We start from the raw sequence: 17,924 nt of genomic DNA, 5'->3' as shown, positions 1-17,924 counted from the left end.
TCTATTACCATCTATATGGTAAGCATGGGTCTATTAGAGTTAGGGAGAGAAAGTCAATAAATATATATCATTTATACAGAGACAATTTCTTACAGCATTTTCACGTGCATTGTTTCAAGTAGACATTTGTTAAGGCAAATTATTTCTCTGTAAAGCAATGTCCAGATTTGTAAAAATAGAGGAGCGTTTAGGTGCTCTAGAGATTTAGACTAGGGAAGAAACTGTCAAGGGAATCAATGTTTTAAAATACCTGAGATGTTTTATGTAAAAATATTATTTATATTGAATTGTAAATGTGTGAATAAAAGGAGTAGACGGAGATAGAGAAGCTGGTGATCACCAGTTAAGATTGGTTTATAGAGACTTCCTATTCTGTGAACTCTAATCTTCTATGAAATACTAAAAACTAACAAAAAGCAAATGGTTCAGTTTTTATCCTCCATAGAAATGTAGCTTTTTTCAATGAAATGCTAAATGATTTTAACTTTTAAAAGTCTTGACTGTTTTCTATATATCTTAAAAGGAAAACTTTAGTATAATAAAACCTCAACTATTTCACTAAGGAAAACTTCAGTATAATAAAACCTCAACTATTTCATTGGAATTCATAGGGGAAAAAAGCTTATGTCAAAGACTGATCATATTTAGCCATTACCCACAATACTAAAATTATTTGCATTGATAAATGACTCATGTGTTGTCTTTTATTACCAAAAGATGGATAAAGTTCCATGGGGCAAAAAAGTAGAAATTAGAAAAAGGAGTACTGTTTGTTCTCTGAGAGCATATATCATTCTGAACTTTCCTTCTGGCTTCCTGGCAACCTCCAATTTCAAATTCCATCAATAGGCGTAACCTACATAACATAAAACTCAGATGGCAGTCGACGCGTCTTTCTATTTGCTTTGGCAGACCTCTCATTTCTCTTAACAAGACTTGGGTAACAGATGAAAATCAATAAAATTATAGTTGGTTACAAAAGACTGCAGTCCTAGCTTACTCAGGGTTTGTATTCCACCTCCTAGGGAATGCAAATTCCACAGATTTTATGCCTCTTGGGGTGGGCCAGCTCAGTTACTTGGACAAATGAAGGAAGAGGATTTACAAGTTGTTCCCAGTAATTTTCCCAGGTGTTTATTTTCTTTAAAAAATATTCATAGCTACTTCAGATTTTCTAGGGAAATCCAAGCATTCCTGGGGCAGTGTCTTAGTGGATCCCTCTGATACACCTCTCTCATTTGGTTTCAGTGCCTTTCAAATTGTTCTTTTAGGTTGTTTTCTAAGCATCAGTATTTAAACTGATGGTTTTTACACATGCCCATGGGTACATACAGATTTATTTGGAATTCTCTAAGGAGTAGCTATACCTAAATCCCTTTTATTTAATCTCAATAAGGCATATCAAAATGTAAGAAGAGTGGTTATATAGATAACCTTGAACCTGTTCTGGTTTTTGTTCAGTAAATCATTTTCAAATGTCTACACTTTAACTGTTATTGCTAAGGAATTGCAACATATCCGGCATCTGATTGCCTCATCCAGATGTCCTCACTGAGGTGGAGAACCACTCTTTCAAAGCTAGAATGGAATTTGACCTGCCCATCTGTGGTTTTCCAATTTGAAAAAATTTATGCACCAAACTTTTATTTAGGCTTCCTAGGTGGTGCTAGTGGTAAAGAACCTGCCTGCCAATGTAGGAGACATAAGAGACACAGGTTCAATCCCTGGGTTGATCCTCTAGAGGAAGGCATGACAACCCACTCCAGCACTCTTGCCTGGAGAATCCCATGGACAGAAGAGCCTGGCAGACTATGGTCCATAGGGTTGCAAAGAGTCAGACACAACTGAAGCAACTTTGCATGCACAAGCCTTTATTAATAAATGTATCTCATAACCATTCAAACTGCTTTCCTCTTTAGAAGTGTGTGTTACTTTGATGAATTTTACCCATTCATTCTGTTGAAACACTGAAGCTGATGTGTCCATATGAATGCAGTGACATTCATTTCTATACTCATGGAATATGTTTGTTATTTTTTAACCTAACTGTAAATCTCATAGCCTATAACATGCAGCTTGCACCATCTTCATGACTTACTAGTTCATTGCCTACCACATTGGGGATAAATTAACTCAAACGAGTTATGATACTAGTGTGACAGAGTATCCCAACTGCTCCATTTTAAAAACAAAGTCTTTATGTTCTTGAATAAGATGGGCAGTTGATAGCTTACAGCTTGATGCGTGCACAAGCTGGAATCAACTGGGAGAAATATTAATAAACTTAGATATGTAGATGATACCACCCTTATGGCAGAAAGTGAAGAAGAACTAAAGAGCCTCTTGATGAAAGTGAAAGAGGAGAGTGAAAAAGTTGGCTTAAAGCTCAACATTCAGAAAACTAAGATCATGGCATCCCATTCAATCACTTCATGGCAAATAGATGGGGAAACAGTGGAAGCAGTGGCTGACTTTATTTTTCTGGGCTCCAAAATCCCTGCAGATGGTGATTGCAGCCATGAAATTAAAAGATGCTTGCTCCCTGGAAGGAAAGTTGTGACCAACCTAGATAGCATATTGAAAAGCAGAGACGTTACATTGTCAACAAAGGTCCATCCAGTCAAGGCTATGGTTTTTCCAGTAGTCATGTATGGATGTGAGAGTTGGACTATAAAGAAAGCTAAGAGCTTTGTTGTTGATGTTTTTGAACTGTGGTGTTGGAGAAGACTCTTGAGAGTCCCTTGGACTGCAAGGAGATCCAACCAGTCCATCCTAAAGGAGATCAGTCCTGGCTGTTCATTGGAGGGACTGATGTTGAAGCTAAAACTCCAATACTTTGGCCACCTGATGCAGAGAGCTGACTCATTTGAAAAGACCCTGATGCTGGGAAAGATTGAGGGCAGGAGGAGAAGGGGACAACAGAGGATGAGATGGTTGGATGGCATCACCAACACAGTGGACATGGGTTTGGGTGGGCTCCAGGAGTTGGTGATGGACAGGTAGGCCTGGCGTGCTGTGGTTCATGGGGTCACAAAGAGTCAAACACGACTGAGCAACTGAACTGAACAGAACTGATGTGTGCCTAGACTTTTCTTTTAGGGTGTGAAAAAAGGGAAAGAAATTTTTGAATTGGTTCCAGGAAAAAAAAATGAGGAAACTCAAAGTAATTGAAAAAGGTGACGTGGCATCTCTCTACACTACAGTTTGAAATAGTCTTGATCCTCAACAGAAAGGGTAGAGCCTTAAGCTGAAGAAAATGTTTTCATGAAACACTCTGTGAGCAAAAACTTTCTAAGCAGTGGAACTTTTGAGAATAAATGAAAAATTGCAGCTTAAAACTGGGAATGGAAAGGCTATCTTCCCCACTTACACCTGGACAGCACTTCACTAGTGCCCTGAGATCTTAAGGTTTCTCTCCAATCTGAGAGTCTTGCTCTTTTAATGGTTCAGTTCATTTTATTTGCATTTATTGGCATGGTCGATATATTTGTTCTTAGTTTTTATATGATTTGTTGTCATTGTTTTCTAAATTATCTATTTTTAAAACTCTATGGCCCATAAATGTTTTGCTTTGGGTATGTTTCCCACCAATGGCTTGGAAGGTATGTACTCCGCTTTTAGATCTTGAAGACGATGTTTATACATTTTAACAATAATCTTAATTTCTCTCTCTCTGTCTCTGTCTCTGTCTCTTTCAGTTTCAGAGAGTCCATATTGACTTTCTCCTTGAGTAAACTGAAACACTCGCATTTTCTTCCTCTTTCCTCCTCCACTCTGTTTCTTTATTTTAGTTAGTCTGTTCTTAATTTACATTTTTCTTATGGATCTCATTATATCTTGAAATAATGTATTTAAAGATATATTTCTACTTTTTTTTTTTTAAGTCTTTATTGGATTTGTTACAACACTGCTTCTGTTTTATTTTGTTTCTTTGTTTGTCTGTGGCATGGGGGAATCTTAGCTCCCTGACCAGGGATTGACCCCACACCTCCTGCATTGAAAGGTGAAGTCTCAACCACTGGACCACCAGGGAAATTCCAAGATCTATTTCTTGATTTGTCTGCTTTAAGCTATATTAATCAACTCTCTAATTTGTAAGGTTGGAAATTTAGTCCAATTACATTTTTTCCACCATTCTCCTCCTTCAAGAGTTTTACTAACATGGATTTCCTTGGTGGTCCAGTGGTTAAGACTTTGCCTTCGAGTGCAGGGGGTATGGGTTTGAGGGTCGAGAAGCTACGATTCCTCTTGCCTTGTGGCCAAAAAGCCAAACCATAAAATAATTCAGTAAACTCTAAAAATGGTCCACATCGAGATATATTCCTATATCTACATTTTCAAAGCTTTAAACATTTAAATTCTGATTTAAAACTAAGTCTCTACATTTGCCTATTGTTAATGATAGATCTGAATAGATTATTTATGCTCAGCCTTTTCCCACAACATGCCCCTCTGATGGACCAGAGCTGAGGGATGCTTTCATTGATTGGCCTCAGCCCCCACACCTTGTCATTATAATAAAGGAACAATGGGTCCATCAGAGGTATTTTTTTTAACCAAGATTCAGTAAATCTGACTGAATAAATGCCTCTTGAATTATTATGTACCTCAGGATGGTACTTTAGCTACAGATAAGAGAGGTTAAATGACCATGACATACATTGTCTGTGTAATGAAGAATCAACCGGTGGACGTTTGCAGGGTGGTTCTCAGTGGGTCAGATCCACTGCATCTTTTCCTACTGCCAAATTTGACTTGTTCACTTTCCCTTCAGGCTGACTCCTTTCAAGGTATTCAGACCATTGCTATATTTCCAGGAATCACATGCAGATAGTAATATTCAGAGGCAGTAAAGAGATTCACCTATCTGTGTTCTTTTTCAAGGTGAACAAAAGTCTTCCAGGAGAACCCTGTCATACCCATTTTCTAGACGTGTGTCACTTATCAATCTCAACTTAGTGACAAAGACAAATTATGTCGATGGCCCAAGACTAATCATAATTAACATCTGAAATTCATGACGACCCCATGCACACACAAATCCAGGATCTATTGACAAAGAATAAAGCCAGGGGCAGAGACATGAAGAGGGAGGTAGTGTGTATAAGAAAGGTCTATCAAGTGGACAACCTACAATGTCCACCATAGCTGAGACATTGTCACAAGTCCACAGGGTGTGAGTCTGCCCTTAGGATTGTCCTGTTGGATCTGTCAGCTAGCCTTATAATTTTGTGTATGTGGTTGTAGGAATTTCCCACATTTATTGAAGACAGTCTCTTTCTTTTATTCTTTATGTTTTGTCCTCTTTGTTCATTTTGTTGAGTTTCAGAGGCAGTAGTGACAAAAAACAATTTCATTCTTTTCTCTGTCAAACTAGAGACCACTGAAGTGGAGATTTTCCTAGAGATAAATAACTGGAAAAGGCAATAAACAGTAACTTTAGTAATTCACCAGCAAGAAGAATACAAATAGACAGCTTTTTCTTGGAAAATTAGGAAAGATTCATTCATCAAGGATTGATCATTTCTCTTACTTAAATCTCATAGAGACAAATATTTCACTGCAATAAGAAGAGATAGAAGTGGATTAAACGATTTCATGTACTTTGTTTTCCTATCAGATTCAACACTCCAAAAATATTCCTTACACTGATTTCTTTCAAGGTTTTCTGTTTTGCTTGGTTGTTTGTTTTTTCCATGAAAGTAGCATTCTTGGTTCAAGTGGTCCTGTCAAGTGGCCTGACCTGGAATAGCTTGTTTGATGATGGGAGGGGACAAAGATGGATTTGATCCATAACCTGTAGCTGGTCATCTGTGGGGACACTCAATTGAGTGTTTATAGCAAAAGGAGGATACATCTTTATCCTTTTTAGAACCTTTTCTGGGCAGAGATTGAAAGAGGTTGATGAAATCTTCTCACAACCTTCTGTTGCCTAATCCCATTAAACTTCACCCAGGGGAAATCCCATTAGATCTTAAACAAAGAACAAGTCCCTCCCTAAATAGATTAGAGGACATATATCAAGCAAGCAGGCTTTTTGAACAAAGGAGCTCCAAGCAGAGTTATTTTTTTCCCTTCAGTGCAAACAAAGCAGGTATTTTAAAGGGAAGGATGCAGTGACCCTCCGCCAACTTGCTTGAGAGCAATGGCTGCTGTCTTGGTGCACTGATTTTTTGTAATAAGGATAAATCACTACATGATTAAAGCCTTGTATAAAGAAGTATTTCCTGATATCTTCTTATAAAGAAACACATTTAGAGGACTCTGAGATACAACAGCTGGGAAAATTAAGGGCCGGGAATGGGGGATAGAACCCATCAGAATTTGGACTGTATTGTTAACTACTTTAACTCTATTAATGTTACTATACCTTCATAAAACTCTCATGTTTATAAGACTAAGGGGTATTCAGGTTATGTATATGTGCAGTGTACATAGGTTAGCAAAACCAAAGTCCTTGCCCTTAAAGTAAATTGGTCTCTGCTTCTTCTCAACAGACCTCTGCCAGGAAGAACTAAAACTGATTGTACATAGAACCCATCCTTGGGATGGAGGCAGCAGCTGTGGCGTGAAAGGATTCTAAGAATTCTTTGGGTGCTAACCTTCAGACTCTTCAGATTCAACCACTCCTTGATAGCACAGTCAGGAGAGTCCCAGGAGGACCAGGCATACATTGTTAGATGAATCCATTGATTCTAACCCTAACCCTAACCCTAATCCATTGATTAATTTGATCAAAAAGTAGAATCAGAAGGAATCTCAGAACTGCTTTGATATGATTGTAGTCCAGAGTAAGATAAAAAGCTAGCCAAATGGGAAACCGGAGGAAATACAAAACAACTCCTCTTTGTGACAAACACTCCCAGTGGTTAGATAAGCATGGTGTGTGGACTGCCACTTTTCAAGAAACTGAACTCTGTACTTAACATTGTGGAAACATTAAATTTTCTTTCATCCTTTTTGATTATTTAGGTGGCACTTTTTATCTTGTATTTTCTTTTCTGTATTCTATAATTGCCATCTTATATTTCTACAGGAGAAAAATGGGCTTTTTTAATGTTTTAGAGTCACTTTCTACATTAGATAAGGCCTTAAAGAGGGAATGGACATATTAACTACTGTGGTTTATTCATTTTGAATATCCTCCATCATAAGAGTCCCTAAAGACTAATCAACAGAAACGACCTGATTTTAACATCTGCCAGAATCTTTTTTCCAGTTTATTTGAGTAACTGAGACAATTGCCATTAAACTGGCTTAAAATTCATCTTCTCTCTAAAGAGAAAAAGAAGTATGCCTTTAAATTTTTGAATTATCTAAATGATTGTCTCATAGTCTTGCTATAGATCTATATATACAAACAAAGCTGAAGCAACTGCATCATAAGTTCAAGAGCTTAAAAAAAGGAAAACATAAGATTTACCTGTTTCTATGGTGCCTGTCTCCATGGTACCTGGTTAAAAGGACACATACCTGACCCAGCAAGTCTTTTTCCTCTAATTTATGTCAGTGGTGCTAATGGTGCTTTGCACAATTTAAATCAGATGTCTTGTTTGGATCTTACATTTTAAAACAATTATTTCCTCATACTGTTCTCTTTGGGAAAAGGGGACATTATTCTATCCATGACATGAGGTTATTTCTAAACCATCTCATTTCTTCTATTTTTTTAAATTAATTTATTTTTTATTGAGGGATAATTGCTTTACAGAAATGTGCTGTTTTCTGTCAAACCTCAACATGAACCAGCCACAGGTATACATATATCCCTCCCCTTTTGAACCTCCCTCCCATCTCCTTCCCCATCCCACCCCTCTGGGTTGATCCAGAGCCCCTGTTTGAATTTCCTGAGCCACACAGCAAATCCCCATTGGCTCTCTATTTTACATATGGTAATGCAAGTTTCCATGTTACTCTTTCCATACATCTCATCCTCTCTTCCCCTCTCCCCATGTCCATATGTCTATTCTCTGTGTCTGTTTCTCCATTGCTGCCCTGTAAATAAATTCTTCAGTACTACTTTTCTAGATTCCGTATATATGCATTAGAATATGGTATTTATCTTTCTCTTTCTGACTCACTTCACTCTGTATAATAGGTTCTAGGTTCATCCACCTCATTAGAACTGACTCAAATACGTTCCTTTTTATGGCTGAGTAATATTCCATTGTGTATATGTACCAAAACTTCTTTATCCATTCATCTGTTGGTGGACATCTAGGTTGCTTCCATGTTCTAGCTATTGTAAATAGTGCTGCAATGAACAATGGGATACATGTGTCTCTTTCAATTTTGGTTTCCTCAGGATATATGCCTAGGAGTGAAATTGCTAGGTCATATGGTGGTTTTATTCCTAGGTTTTAAGGAATCTCCATACCATCTCCCATAGTGGCTGTATCAATTCACATTCCCATCAACAGTGCAAGAACATTCCCTTTTCTCCACACCCTGTCCAGCATTTATTATTTGTAGACTTTTTGATGAGGGCTATTCTGACTGGTGTGAGGTGATATCTCATTGTGGTTTTAATTTGCATTTCTCTAATAATGCGTGATGTTGAACATCTTTTCATGTGTTTGTTAGCCATCTGTGTATCTTCTTTGAAGAAATGTCTGTTTAGGTCTTTTTCCCACTTTTTGATTGGGTTGTTTGTTTTTCTGTAAATAATTTTCATTTCTTTTAAATAGTCTATCTCATTTCTTCTTCTGCCCACCAAAATGTGTATGTTGCAGATCAATCTAAAACAGTTTATGATAGTAATTGAATGTCTTCCTATAGTAGTGATCAAAATACCATTCCCTTTAAACAATAGAATCCATTAAAGGGTTTTTATTACCGTTGGCTACTTTGATTTTTCTTACAATTAAATCCAGGGCTCATCCTTAACTTTTCTTGGGCATATAGTTTTTCTTTTTGAGCTATTGTTAATCACATGTTTGAAAGTAAACACTGAAAGATGAAAATTCATATTAACATAAACACATGAACATTAAAAAAAGTTGACTAGAATGAATCTGAAGAGAATGATAGTAATAATAATACTATTGCTGTAGGAGATGGATCAATGAATTTGATCTAAAGTAGAATCAGGATGAATCTTAGATTGACTCTATTATTATAACCATAGTCCTGAAATAAGACAAAAGTTAGCACTAAAGAATTTACTAAGCACTGGGCGCTGTTCTGAGAAAGAACTTTATATGTATTACCTTATTTAATCTTGGTATCAATCCCATAGGTGATTAGCCCTATTTTGCCCCAGGGAGAAAATGATGCTCAGAGAAGTGAAGTAACTTGCTCAAAGTTACGCAGTTGGAGCCTGAACATGAACTGAGGCTGCCTGGCTATAGTCTGCATTTTGTAAAACCACACAGGCTGCACTGTGTACTAATCATTATACTGGGGGGAGAAGCAGGAGGTAAAAATGAAAATCAATGCCAGAAAATGGATCCACTGATGGAGTATTTCTCTCCCTGTATCTTTAGTCCATCCTTTGCCCTGTGATGCTGTTTCCTGGCCCCACCTATGTTTTCTACCATAGATTCTCTACAACTCGATCTTGCTTCTCCTCATGCTTAATTCCCCACCTCCCAACAATCTTCATGTCAGAGAAATCAAACAATCTCAAATATCCGTCTTGGGGACAGAGACAGAGAAGATACATTGAGGTTTGTCACAAGGGAAATACATTTTTGGAATTTCAATTCTATTTTCAAGAAAATTGGAGGTTTGTAATACTTGGGGCAAGTAGTCCTTTTTTTTTTTTTCCCATCATCTGAAAGCCATGCATCTTAATGAGGCAGAGGGTCACATGAGAGAGTTCTTTAGGTGGGTGACCATGAAATTTGTTGTCCTAACTGGTACACTTCTGGGGAGTCAAAGGCTGTGCTCCTAGCAATGATGTGAGGCCCACAAGCAAGAGATGGGACTGTGTTGGGCAATATGGGTTAACTGATTATCCTACCTATAAAGACTGGAAAGAGGCACAAAGATGACTGTTGGGAAACATATGTGACTTTTTCTCTTGACACTGGACATGTTAAAATTTATATTACACATGTTTGTATTGTCTCTAGTTCTGTTCATTTCCTAGTCTCACCACCCCCAAGTGAATTTATTGTTGTTGCCATTATCATTTCATTGATTGGGAAAGTACTATTGAACTGGCACCGTACTGAGGACTTAATTTGTATTGTCTCACTTATATCTGATCACTGCAAGGAGATCAAACCAGTCACTCGAAGGAAATCAATCCTGAATATTCATTAGAAGGACTGATGCTGAAGCTGAAGCTCCAACACTTTGGCCACCTGATGCGAAGAGTTGACTCATTGGAAAAGACCCTGATGCTGGGAAAGATTGAGGGCAAGGGGAGAAGGAGTTGACAGAAAATGAGATAGTTGGATGGTATCACCAACTCAATGGACATGAATTTGAGCAAACTTTGGGGGATAATGAAGGACAGGGAGGCCTGGCGTGCTGCACTCCAAGGGGTCACTAAGATTTAGGTATGACTTAGCGACTAAACAACAAAAAATACCTCATCAGAATCTTACAAGATAGTAATATGAGTGGAATTTACATTTTGGAAATGAAAATAAAATGACTTGGTCAAGATAACACAGGTTAGAGATGATAGAACTAAGTCTTGTGCATATAAGAAGTGAATGCAAAGCCTATCCATACTCAACTACTATAGTCTATGCCTCTCAAGTTATTTGACCTTAGAATACTTTTTAATGTGTAATATTGATATTCTCCACCAAGAACTTGTGAGATACAATTTGTCTTAGAGTACACAAAAGTGACTATCTCATAGATACATTTATTACCAAAAGAAAAAATTAAAAATTTGGTTGATACTATTAGAGTAACATTAAGTAAAATCACAAGTACACATTCAAATAAAGGAGCAGGTTCCATGGCATGTGATTATTCATAGAGAATATTCTCTGAAATGGTTGACTAACACCCAAAATGCTTATTTGCATCACACACAGATCACAAAGGCATATGATCATTTCTTAAAGTCAAAACTATTCCATAATGTGAAGAATTACATAAATGCGCTTACATAATACTTTATACTTGTATGGTGTTTCCTGTGTGTGAGGCACTGTTCTAAGCCCTTTGCTTATAGTAATTCAATTTATCCTCACAACTTTCTCAAGATAAAAACTATGGTAAGCCTCATTCTGACATACAGAAATGTTAAATAACCAGCCCAAGGCTAATGAGTGCTGGAGCCAGGATTTAGACAGTCCTGACTCTGCCATCTGTAGGGTAGCACAGAGTCGGACACGACTGAAGCGACTTAGCAGCAGCAGCAGACTCCAGATCAGGGCTGGTAATTCCATGTTGGTGTAACATGGAATTACACCAACCTTCACAGCAGTTTTCAAGTATTTGTTATTGGACTGTGTGGAAATGGAAGATAGATTTAAAAATCTTCTAAAATACATGCTTGCTCCAGTTTATTTATTTTCCAGGAAATATACATATGTGTATGTGCTCATACCCTACTCAATCACTTCAGTCATGTCTGACTCTTTGCAACCCCGTGGCCTATACTGGAGTAGGTTGCCATGCCCTCTTCCAGGGGATCTTCTCAACCCAGAGATCGAACCCACATCTTCTGTGTCTCCTGCACTGCAAGCAGATTCTTCACCATTGAGCCACAGTGGGTGCAGGGGGGTATATAAAGGAGAGTAGAGTTTTTCCCAGTGGTAAGTGAGATCAAGAGTGAGTATCTGAGACTGGTGTTTAAGCAAAGAGACGGTGAAAAAAATGTCAAATGCATAAATGAAGACATGCATTCTCTCTATTCTCATGATGCACATGTGACATCACCAACTGAATTTTGAGACTGAGTTTTTGCTTCATTTTTCCTTTGTAGTTATACTCCTCCCTGTGTTTCTTATGACTAGCTTCCGTTGCTTTGATGCAATCATCTAGAGGTTAGCTCCTCCAAGTGTGGGCTGTGGGTCAGCAGCACCCACATCTCCCAGGCACTTAGGACAAATGCAGATTCTTGGGCCTCAGCCCCACCCCCTACTGACTTGGAATCTGTCATCTAAGAAGATGCCAGGAGATTGCTTAAGTATATGGAAGTCTGAGAAGCACTTGTCTACAAAACCATGTTGAAATCCTTCCCTAATGACTAATGTTTTCTTTTTAAATTTTTAGAACTAAACAAATGGAGGCAAAATCAAAGCCAGTCATCTCTGTGGAGGAAGTGGGAGGTGGGAGGCAGGAAGGGTGCTTGGGTGAAGAGATATAAACAAGACTGTTCCTTGCCTGCTCTTCCAGCACCCTCCTTTGAACCCAAATCACCACCCAAGGATACAGTCAAATCTCAGGATGAATACACAGCTACACAGAATAGTGAAGTCTGTAAGATTTATATCCAGGACAGTGTAATAGGTGAGATTAAATCTCAGAAGAGGTGCCTGCAAGGCAGTATTGGTAAGAAGTTTTCTTAACCCAATTAACATATAGCTAGGAATTTGTGGACTGGTTAACTAGGTCAAATGTTCCAAAGGATTCAAAACACAAAGGAAAGTAGAATGAGGCTGAAAGTTACTGTGGGTCTACCATGTGCTTTTTACAGAAAATATTGCTAAATCCTCACAAAATAGCTGATGAGGCCCTTATCTCCTTTAACAGATTAGGACACTGAAGCACACAGAAGTAAATAAAATTGTAAGCTGAGGCTGGTTGAACTCTGGTTCTCTGACTACTAACCACTGTTCTAACTGTCACCCAAAGCTGAAGGTGTAAAAAAAAGCAGGCAGGGGGTTTCATAAAACTGAATACCTCCTGCCTTAATTTTTCTTTCTGTTTTGCTTTAACTTGACGAGAACTGTTTCCAAAGTCCACTTCTGGTGAATTAGCTACAGTAGATGGGAATCTTCTGTTTAAATGAAAAACACAAAAGACTTGTAAAGTGAGGTCCCTGCCATGGTGGAGTTTACAGTTTAACTAAGCTGAGAAATTAATCTGTGTGTGAAAAACAGAGGGATACAACTTGGACAGTTGCCAGCTGTTAACAGAGGAAATCAGAGAGGAGATCAATTAAGTCATTGCAGTTATCTGAGAGATTTTTGAAATGAAGTGGACCCTGGGATAAGATCTAGAGATTCCTCACTCAGGTGTAAGTGTCATTGAGTTAATGTGATTCTAGACCTTTAGCCCCACACCCTTGAGAGAAGATTAGACTGGTTCCTTTTTGTACTTCCAACTAAGATTGCATTTGGAGAAGGGTCCCTTGGCTAAAATCATAAGATAACCATCTTAATTTTATTTTTAATAAAGGTGAGCTGGTTAAGTAATGGACTGGAGGGAGGTGACACCTGGAGCAGATAAAGATGGAACAGGATCCTGAAAGGATGTAGAGAGGGTGCCTTGGGGAAATTAATCCATGTCAAAATGTTGCCTAGCACTGGCCATGACCATATTAATAATGTGCGTCAACCCGTCACTAATATTGAAAAGTCAGTGACCGACTAAGTGGAATGTTCAACAGGAAAATAGTTTGGGCAAGACTGTTCAGTCCTTGACTGAATTCAAACTGTGTGCTGCCATCTTAACTTCCTCAACCACCCAGTCCTTGGTGGTGTCAGCAGCCTCACCTGGAGCTCTGGGGACAACAGATAGGTGCCATAACTGATCGGTGTCACATTGCCTGGACTCCTAAATAGTATTACCTAGAGGAATTCCTACTGTGGTTACACATAACCTTGTCTGGGGACTCAGAATTTGGGAACTTCAGAGCATCACTCCTAAAAACAGGAAAGAAGCATCAATAAAGGATCTAAGAAAACAGCTGCTGGAAATCACCCCTGAAGTCTAAACCCCTGGTTTCCTACCTGTGAATGTGGAGCCTGTTACCTAACTTCTCTATTCATGCAATGAATCTTTGCCCTGAACCTACTAAGTGAGAGGTGGGACAAGGATATCTACCCAATAGGGCTGTTGCGAGTATTAACCTGGATAATGCTTGTAAACTATTTAGCCCAGTGTCTGAAACACAGTGATTGCTCTATAAATGGTAGCCATTATGTCAACCAATAATCAAAGAAACTTCCACATTGTTCTGAAAAAGCACAATCCATTTTTAAATAGAAATAATTGTAGAACACCTGCATGCAAAGATCTAGCCTGAATAATTTGGATTTCTAATGTACAGTTCAGGTCAAATCTCCTTTCCCAGACCTGCAAGAGCCAATTTAAATTTTTCTGTATACTGGAATTCTGCTGAATTCAATCTTATTCCAATAATAATAATAGTATATTTTATGAAGCTTTAAAAAACGTTTTCACATTCATTAACTCTAAATGAATCATTGCCAGTAGGTTGGAAATCCCCTTGTTTTATAGAGATTTTGGTATGCAAAATTTGTTTTAAATGAATTTGGCCTGGGTCAGCAACTGAGGTAAAACAATTAAAATGTCCAATTTGAGTGAATTCTTGGTAGCTTTCCAACATGCCGTTAGTTTTCATAATCAAGCTGTTATGTGATCTTTTTTTTTTCATTATGCATAAGCAAATACACTCAATTTGAAGCAATTATTATCTGTGGCACAATATAATCAAAAAGCGACTGCTATTTGTTGAAGGATTCTTTGTTTGCCAAGATTATTAATAAAGTTATGCCAGGAGCACATGCAGTGCTGTTTGGCACTAGCAGCTGGCTCTGGCAACGGGAAGATAAATCAGAATTCTTGAGGCTTGTATTTTTCAATATTCCTGCCAGGGTGTGTATTGGAGAACATTGCATATTAAATAACACTAATTGCCTTAATTGGCTTAAGGCTAACAAGCCCACGGTGCTGTTGGTATGTTATCTGAGAACTGGATTTACTGGGGGAACCTATAGCCTTACATATTTTGTGGTCCATGTGTAACACAGAGAACAAGGCTGTTGGTGTCCATGAGTAAGTCCTCATGTATTATGGAGGAGTGGAGTGTGGAGGGGATTAGAAACCCCCTCCGATCGATCTAAGGTGACAACTCTTCACATAACCATCCAAGGTAAATAGTTCCATTTAGAGGGCCCATGGAGGAATATTAATCTGTTTTGACTAATTTCCAGATCGATCTGTGAGCAAGAAAGCACTTGCTTGCTTACAGGACAGTTCTGTTCGCAATGGACAGAACGTGGTTTTGCTTTCCTATGGCTAACAATAAGTTTAAAAGCACCTGCAGAAATAAAACCACCATCCTATTTTTTCATGATCCAAAGACAAAAGCTTGGACCCTCTCTCCACTGATATTGAATCTTTTAATTTTGCTTGTAGTCAGGGGTGTCATCCCAAAGGACAGCCTGGCGGTGGGTGAAATCAGAGCCAAGGGGAATACTGCCACCACCGTCCTTCATGAATGCTTCTCCTAGCTTGCAGATGCTAGAAGTTCCAGAAAAAGGGGTTCGTCCCTTCTAAAATTAAAAATTCCCAAAGAGGCCAGGTGAACTTTTAGACATTTATATCCTAATATGCTTGAGTTTGGGAGAAGGCAATGGCACCCCACTCCAGTACTCCGGCCTGGAAAATCCCATGGACGGAGGAGCCTGGTAGGCTGCAGTCCATGGGGTCGCGAAGAGTCACACACGACTGAGTGACTTCACTTTCACTTTTCACTTTCGCACATTGGAGAAGGAAATGACAACCCACTCCAGTGTTCTTGCCTGGAGAATCCCAGGGACGGCGGAGCCTGGTGGGCTGCCGTCTATGGGGTCGCACAGAGTCGGACACCACTGAAGCGACTTAGCAGCAAAAGCAGCATGCTTGAGTTTAAATGCCAGGAAAAGAACATGAAGGATATGCTCTTGGGTTGCTCCGGACAGAAGGGGACAACAGGCAGGCCTAAATAGGCAAAAGAGCTCAAGGTCCTGGGGTCACCCTCCCCCAAATGTCATGCGCCATCATTCTCAAGTACTATGGTTTGCTTTATTTACTGATTAGTCTAATTTAAAACAAAAAACAATTGTTGATGATGCCAAATGCATTTAAGGAATCATTTTGCTGCTTAGTGGTGTTAAAATTATATGTGATTCAGGAGAAGTGAGGAGTGAAAGTACTAAGATGATAACATTTGCCATTTGTAGCTGGAAACAGAGTTGAAATTTCACCTTAAGAAGAATCAGACGTCTGATCAAATGGGGAAAACTTAGCATCTTGGGCACCAACAGGGGGGCGAAAGTGCCTGAAAATCATGGCTGTGGCATTTCAGGGGCTTCATATATACATGCCAGAGTTATCTGTGCCACGTCATTGTGCAGAGTGTCTGGTTCTCAAGAGATGGGGAGGCAGGTCTCAGCCTTAGTCCTGCCCCTGTGTGACCTCATGGTGGTCTCACTGGGGAAAGCTGAAGTCTCTTCTGTCTTGAGAAAAACCTAAATCACACATGGGCACAAAAGCAGCAATCACTTTTGTTTGGAAATTTTACAGATGTGGGGAGAGGAAATAAAGACTGAAGCCAGAAAATCCCTCTAAATGATAGAGTGGTTTGATCTATCAATATTTCACCCTCTTCTGGTGTTCTTATTAAATCTGAAGTTTATAATCACTTCCCACTCATGCTCATGAGCAATTAAGAGCATCTGCCAACACTATAAAGACAAAATAAAAGTGAGTAATGAAACTGATGATGGAGCAGGGACTTGTTCATGTTTTTAATCTATAGATTTAGGAACACATGCTCAATCATTAAAAGCAGCAGTTATGTTTCATCTTCAAGAGCAGTTTTAAAATATTAAAGTAAAAAAATTTTTTTTTAAAGTGTACTTAGAGATTCTTTCTGTCCCTAATAAAAGGATTTCTCACTATGTCAATCAGGTTGAAAAACTGCACAGGATGACATCATTCTGAAGGAAAAAAATTTTAAGGTACTTGCATTGCAGTTCTACCTCTTTGGATGCTATGGTTCGTAGAATATACTTATAAAATGTAAATGCATTTAGTTTTTCATTCATTCAACAAAAATCTATTAATCGGTCACTATCTACCAGGCATCAAACTGGGCCCTCAGGATATTTAGCTAATTAAGGCCAAGACCCCTGCCTCAGGGTGGCTCATGGTTTATTGGGTATCCTACAAAAGTTTGGATACTTTTGGTTACAGGATTGAGGGCAGGAGGAAAAGGGGACAACAGAGGATGAGATGGTTGGATGGCATCACCGACTCAATGGACATGGGTTTGGGTGGACTCTGGGAGTTGGTGATGGACAGGGAGGCCTGGCGTGCTGCGGTTCATGGGGTCGCAAAGAGTTGGACACAACTGAGCGACTGAACTGAACTGAACTGAATGTTTTTAGCTTATTTAAAGGGCATTGGGATATATAACAGAAAAGCCAGACATAGGGTAGGCTTCATGGTGGGCTAATTCAACGTCATCCAGAACTCAAATCCTTTCTGACTTTCCATTCTGCACAACCCATGGTAAATCCACTTCGTCTTCTGGCTGGTTGTCCTAAAGTTCTTGAGAGCCTGCTGGTAGCATGATGTTTACATGAAGTGGAAGAAATAATCTCCTTTAGCTCTTAAGAATAATAAAATCCCTTGCCACAAAACCTAAACCATCCTTTATGTATTTCACTGGCCCAAATAGATTCAGATCTGCACTATCCCTTAATGATATCCCAGGTAAGCAGGTTGGGATTGCCATAATTGACTTAGCCTAGTCACGGTCCACCTCTGCATCAGGGACCCATCAGATTTCCTTGAGTCATGTTGGCTGTTTGGGAAAGGGTTTCTAATAGGCAGGAGGAGAAGAATAGTTCTGAATTATATCCTTTTCCTCATTATCTGCCCTAACACTGAAAGCTATTTCAGTAATGTGGAACTTGACTGACAGATGATATGATTTCTGAAGGACACTGTTTCTCTCAAACCAGTGGTTCTCAAACACGAGAACCTGGAATGTC

The sequence above is a fragment of the Cervus elaphus genome, chromosome 33, assembly GCF_910594005.1.
Source record: "Cervus elaphus chromosome 33, mCerEla1.1, whole genome shotgun sequence".
NCBI lineage: Eukaryota > Metazoa > Chordata > Mammalia > Artiodactyla > Cervidae > Cervus > Cervus elaphus.
Note: the sequence above shows the minus strand (reverse complement) of the source record.